We start from the raw sequence: 6,568 nt of genomic DNA on the forward strand, positions 1-6,568 counted from the left end.
AATCATGCCTGTATTAATTACTCAGGTTCAGCTTAGGGGTAAGAAAAATGACTCCAGCAACTGAAATGTTTGTGTTTCTTAAGTGTTTCTCATACTTTATCTCTTTAGAGATATCCCCATTTAAAGAGATTTTTATTTCAATGTTATAGATGGAGCAAAAGCCTCAGAGAAGTGAGATCTTTTCTCCCTGGCTGTTTGAAGGTCTGCCGCCATCATGAACGAAACAATAATTATCTGGACCAAGAAGTTCATGACCAATAGACTACTTCAACGGGAAAAAAAATGCTCGTCGACATCCTTCATCCTGAAAAGGCAACAACACCTAAGATAGAAATTCGGAGAAAACTAGCCAAAATGTACAGGACCACACCAGATATCATCTTCGTATTTGGATTCCAAACCCATTTTGGTGGTGGCAAGACAACTGGCTTTGGCATGATTCATGATTACTTGGATGATGCAAAGAAAAATGAACTCAAACATAGACTTGCAAAACATGGTCTGTATGAGAAGAAAAAGACCTCAAGAAAACCGTGAAAGGGATGCAAGAACTGAACGAAAAAAGTTAGGGGGACTGCAAAGGCCAATGTCGGTGCTGGCAAGAGTGAGGTAGAGACTGGACAACAGCAGGAGTAAAGATTCGTCAATAACTTTATCTGTGGTGATTGAGCAGATTTTTCACAAGAGGATTAATAAACTAAGAACTTAAAAAAAAGTCTCAGAGAGGTGAGATCACTAGTTCATGGCAAAGCTGGGATTAGAACCCAGGTCTTCTGTTTTCTCCCCTCACCAGAAATTCAGAGACCAAACCACCAGCCATAAAACTTACAGGAACTCTGTCTACCCGTGCTGCCCACACCCCTAATTTTACTGAGCACAATGACATGACACCAAACACACATCAAAAACACTGGGGGAGGTTTGCAAACACTGATCTTTGGGAGTGCACTCAAGATCTCCTGGAGGGAGGATACAAACTCCTCAGAGAATTCCAGTGTGCCATCAGGGCTGGGAAACACTGACGTGGTGTTCGAAGTCAGAACAGTTGGGTTTTGTGCCTTGCCCACCCACAGTCTGCCCAGAGCTGTACTGAGGCTAAAAGGAGCTAGCTGCTGTGAACATGCTTGGGAAAGTCTAGTTGTCAGACAAGTGTTTGATGTCATTCTGGTGGCCGCCACCACCAGCCCTGATCCCAAGTCCCAGACACTCCTCCTCCCCAAACCCTCCCTCTTTAAGCCTTCTTTGGTGTTTTTCTGGTGTGAAATAAACGATATCCCCATGCCCACGTCCAAACTAACTAAACATATACAATTAACAAGGGGCTGGTTCTCCCTTACTAGAGGAGGAAAAAAGTGGCATTTCAGAAGAAAGACAGACCTGATACACACTAATCCCTTTACTCCTGCTAATTATTTCTGTCCTCAGAGATGTCTCTAACCAGAGCTTTTTGAGAATGAAGAAGAAATGACAAGTAGAGAAATTAGCCAACACTGAACAAATGTGCTGGAGGTTTTTGAATCTGAGCAGTGTCATCTTCTTGTGCATAGCAAGAGGGCAGGATGAGAAGGCAGTGATATGATTTGAGACACTCTTGGAAGACACCCCTGAAAAAGAAGATCCCTCCTATACACAGACCTGCTATGGGGTTTGAAATTCTACTGTTAGAGATTCACTTGTTTGGGTCTTTCAGAGTTTCCAATTGAAATACAAAAATTTCTGAAAGGGATTACACCTTATACTCTTAAAACTATCAGATCATTTTCCTGGTTTACGTTCTTGGGGTAAGGCTTTGAAGAATGGAGCCACAAGAGGCAGCCTGGAGAACAGCAACAAGGACAGTGGGCCAAGAAGGGAAAGTGGGCAGGCTCCTAATAGCAATAAGTACTTACATGTATCCAGTATTTCATAGTTGACTATGAAAGATCACTTTCAAATACATGATCTATTTCAGTCCACACTAAAATCTATGAAATATGCAGAAAGAAATCTCTGTTCCCACTTTATAGGTGAGAAAATGGAATCCAAAAGCAATGAAATGATTTGCCTGTGGTCCCAGGACTAGTAAATGGTACAAACTCAGGTTCTGGAGGTGCCAGCTGCCTCCTTATCTTTCTCTGTATTACTGGGAGTATATTGTGCCTTGCTTTTTAGAAAAACTACATTTCCCAGCCTCCCTTGAGACAGGTGTGGCCAATCAAAGATAAGAGAAAGTTATTGGGTAGAGCTTCTGACACTCCTCTCCCTTTTGCCCTTTTGCCCTTCTGATTTTTGTCTTTCTTGCTGTGTAGAAAGGAGACGTGATAACCAAAGCTCCGGCAGTTATTTTACACCATGAGATGACCTTAAGGACAGAACTTGTGCCGAGGATGGCAGAGCAGAAAGATAGAATGGGTGGGGCCCCTGGTGACCATGATGCCCAGAAAACTAGACCTAAACTCTCTTCCACTGGATTTCATCTACATGAGAGACATATAAACCCTGAGTTTAAGTTACATTAGGTTGAGTTTTCATCCCAACTGCCACTCTGGACTACTCTCTGGGATGCCTCTAACAACTTTGTCACTTCACAATGGCTCACCTGAAGAGGCGCTGAACCCCCAAATCCTCACCTTGACCATATCTTCTGCTAGCTGGTCCCAGGGGACTATTTCTGGGTGAAACTCAAGGTTCTCACTGGCACCCCTGTTCCCTTTTGCTCCCACACTGCTTAAAATGTGGAGAAGCAAGTAAAGCTGAAAGAGAAAATCTCATCAAACTTCCAGTGGCTTACCCCATTCTTTCTAGAAAGAGAAATTATAATTGATGTCCTCAGCCCAAGTCTCCAGCCTTAACAAAACCTCTGGGAGGTGTGAGATGTTCCTCCCAGCATGGTACCTGGATTGGGAGACCACATCTCTAGTTTATTCTGTGGAACCTTGGAAAATCTACTCAATTAATTTGAGGCTTAGTTTTACTATCTATAAAGTGGGAATGATATTTGTCCTGTTAATCCCTACTTGTGGATGTCAGGTTTCAATAGTCAAATGGCATGAAATAAATTTAAAAATATTTAGAAAAATAAAATCCAAGGCAGGCTGGTTTTGATTTTGGTTCCAATCGGGGAAATGCTGAGGGGCTTTTCCCTCCACTCATCCCAGTTTCCTTCTTTATAATTCTTTCTTCCTCTGCCTATGTGAGCTCAACCCATCCTTGCAGGAGAAGCTGGACTGTCTGATGAAGCAGCTGAGTCAAAGAAACTTGCCTGCACAGGTGGATGTTCTGTATCTGGCATGACCCCTCCCTTTAAGGAACACCTATTCCTACAAGTCTCTCCCCATATCAACAAGATTCCAGATTCATCAGTAAATTTCCCTTCACTCCGTGGTGAAAATGGCTGTATTTTCATGGGAAGAGAGTATATTTCTACTGAAGTGTTGATTAATAAGATCCTGACAGGGTTGGAACTGGCTGAATCTGCCTTCTTATCCTTTTCCCAGACGGGAGACAGGACAATAAAATTTCCCCCCAAAATCCCTTGTCCTGCAACACTCCATAGGGTGGTTCAGTCTCCCCAGGATAGGGGGAATGTCTGACAATCATGGAAGAATATGACATGAAAACTGGGACCCGCCAATAGAGCAGGGAGGCATGGAATGGCTGCGGTCTCTCTTCTCATAATTCCGCACTTTCCCTACATGGAGATGATGGATGCATAATGAACACCATGAAGGCAATGCTGCATCCTGGTTAACTCCACACTGTGCTTTAGGAGCATGCTTGCTGTTCTCCCAGCCCTCCTGGGGACCGTTCCAACATCACGCCTGGTGACAGATGTTCTTGATGACTCTTGGAGACAAGTATTTGTGAATGTCACTTGGACTTATAATGACATACAGGGAACTTAATTTTCCATGTCACACCAGGGATGAGGCCAAACTGAAATGGGCTGCTACTTTTCCTGGTGGGGTACTACCTTCTTTCTGATGCCCCTCTCAGCACCCTTCCTCTTCCCCTTATTGAACCCTCCCCACTCTGACACTGTCTCTATTAATGATAGCCACTTCCTGCAAGGATAGGCTCTAGGGCTAAGAACAAGAGAGTTGGCCCTCCCCACTCACATGAGAAACAGGCCAGGCCCCACCTGTGGACTGTCTGTGTCCAGCCTGTCCCAGGGCCTGCCTGAAGTGCTCAGCTGTGTGTGCTCAGAGAAGGCATATGCCTTGGGATGTCAGCAAGAACCATTAGATAATTAGGGAGCTAATTATCTGATAAAAGAGCAAGACATTATTTCATAGCCAAAATCAAATCCTAAGTTTCCCATGATTTTGGATTACCCATGCTGCTTCTTCCCCTTCCTGGCATTTAGAATAGAATTCAATATTTTCAGACACTGCTCACAGCTCCCCAGGGCTACTGTGGGACTGTGGCATCAGTCAGTCGTGATCTGTCAATGACTTGTGTCCAGGTCTGGTTGGACAGTCTGAGCCACTGCCAAGGTCCCTGTCTGTGACCTCAGGCCCTGGGCTTGAAACACTAATCCGAGGTGGCAAGATGCCAAAACGGCCCAAACTGGTAAAAGCAGGTGGATTTAGCAACTGCTAAATAGTGTCTTCGTGGGATTAAACAGAGTCATAGATTATCAGAGCTGGGCTCATTTTAGTCACATGTTAAAGTCTGGATGCCCACTCAGTAGCCCTGGCACGGAGTCAGCTGGGTTGTGCCCAAACCCTTCTGGTATGGGCAGCTCACGACTTTGTGGAAGCTCTTACTTATCCTGCCGTTGGGAAGCTTTGATGTTCATTTCCATTCTGTTCAGTCCACCAAATGTTGACTCGATAGCTGTTATGGGCCAGGACTTACTAGATGCTGAGGATACAGAGAAGAGTACATATGAATAGCACATGCTAGAGAGGGAGAAAGATGCAAAGCCAAATCATTCCACAGCCAGATGGAGAGCAATGAGAGAGGTGTGTAAAGCTGTTGCTATTGAACTTTTTTTTTTTTTTAAATTTTTTGTATTGGGCTGATGCCTACTCTCTTGCCTGGATGTATGTGTTTTCCTCTCTTCTACTTATAAGTTCTTTGAATAAGTTAAGAGAGCTATAGCTTCCTTTCTAAGTCCTGTCATCTCCAAAGTAAGCTTCTGCCATCACACATAAACTTCCAGAATCCCACTCTCATCAGTTGATTACTAGATACACTGCAGTTGGTAAAAATGACTCTTAAGACTCATGCCATCCTGTATTAAACATATTAAAGCTCTGCTCTGACCAGCTTGAATGATTCAGTGATTAGAATCATAATCTCCCATGATCTGAACACTTTACTTCTGTTAACACAACCAAAAACTACAGGAATCTTTTAGCAGTTCCATCACTTTGTAGTCATGTTTTTTTTGAGATCAACTAAAACTCTGAGCTTATGACACACAAAATTCCAGTCAAACCAGATTTTCCTCATCTCAAACTCATGCAATTGAGTCCTTGAACCAAAAGAAATACAAGCTTTCTGAGTTGTTATTTATGTCAATAAGAAAATATACTGAGCAGTACAGAAATGGAGACAGATGTTGAGGCACAAAGCAGAGGCGTTTTTGCATGTTCACATTGATTTATTAATCAGTCTGGTTATTTGGCCAGTTATAAGTCTACTTCACTAGTTCCCATTTTTCTATTTTGTTCTAAACACAGCGTGAGATTTTGTTAAATGACCTAGGCAATTGTGATACATTCTGAGTCTGGTAATAAGTCACAGCTAATGGAAATTCCCAGGATGTTTTCCAAGGGTACCTGTCATCCCAGAAATTCTGCTCCTCTTCCCTGGTGGAAATGCATGGGGACAAAGCCTTGTAGAGAATCGCTGTGCAAGAAGGGATGTCACTGAAGAGTATTGCCCTCCTGAATGATGAAGAGGCAGATTAAAAGTTTGAGAATTACTGGTCAACAGTGTCTCTTGAAGACAGCTAGATAATTTTGGGGCAGGATTTGCTCCCTGTGAACCCATGTTGGGTCCTGGCAATCAGCATTCTTTTCCATAGGCTTACAGCCATCTTTTGAGAAATCCTTTCTAAAATTTGGAATGTCCATGCCCAGCCTATCATCCTTTGCTTTACAAGGTCTCTCCTTTGAAAAGTAGAATATCCATCCTTTTCCCCTCTTAGGTACTTCCCTTTCTGTTCATGCTGTATCAAGACCACTCCCACAGACTTGGGAGCATCATCTAGTGTTCCTTTAGTCCTGGATGTGACCTCTGGGGTCTGCATGCCAGAACTCATGTCCCGCATGCCAGAACTCATCTCTGCTGGCCTTTGGTTCCCTCTTTGTAGTATTGGTATTATCCTTCCCAGTTTGCCTGGATTCTGTCTCTGTTACTTATCCTCTGTGTAGCACCTCTGGCAAGTTTTTTTATATGAAAAGTAGAATAAGCATAGTTCTTGCCTCCTGGGAGTTTGTGAAAACTAAATGAGTTAGCATGCATGAAGCCCTTAGAAGAGTGCCTGGTGCAGGTAAGCTCTCAATGCAGATTCGTACCTTTATAGTAGGTCCTCCAATAATAACGTTGTTTCATCATAATATTGATGAGATGCCTT

The 6,568-nt window shown here is 43.2% G+C and overlaps 1 protein-coding gene and 1 pseudogene across 1 annotated transcript in view; one reads left to right on the top strand and one right to left on the bottom strand.

Annotated features, from left to right (window-relative positions):
• The window catches only part of LRFN2 (leucine rich repeat and fibronectin type III domain containing 2), a 189,696-nt gene that overhangs the window by 33,439 nt on the left and 149,689 nt on the right, over positions 1 to 6,568 (bottom strand). The gene's annotated exons all lie outside the window — the stretch shown is intronic.
• Positions 251 to 537, top strand: LOC111736133 (annotated as a pseudogene).

The sequence above is a fragment of the Pteropus vampyrus genome, unplaced genomic scaffold (genome assembly GCF_000151845.1).
Source record: "Pteropus vampyrus isolate Shadow unplaced genomic scaffold, Pvam_2.0 Scaffold18, whole genome shotgun sequence".
In the NCBI taxonomy this organism is placed as follows: Eukaryota; Metazoa; Chordata; class Mammalia; order Chiroptera; family Pteropodidae; genus Pteropus; species Pteropus vampyrus.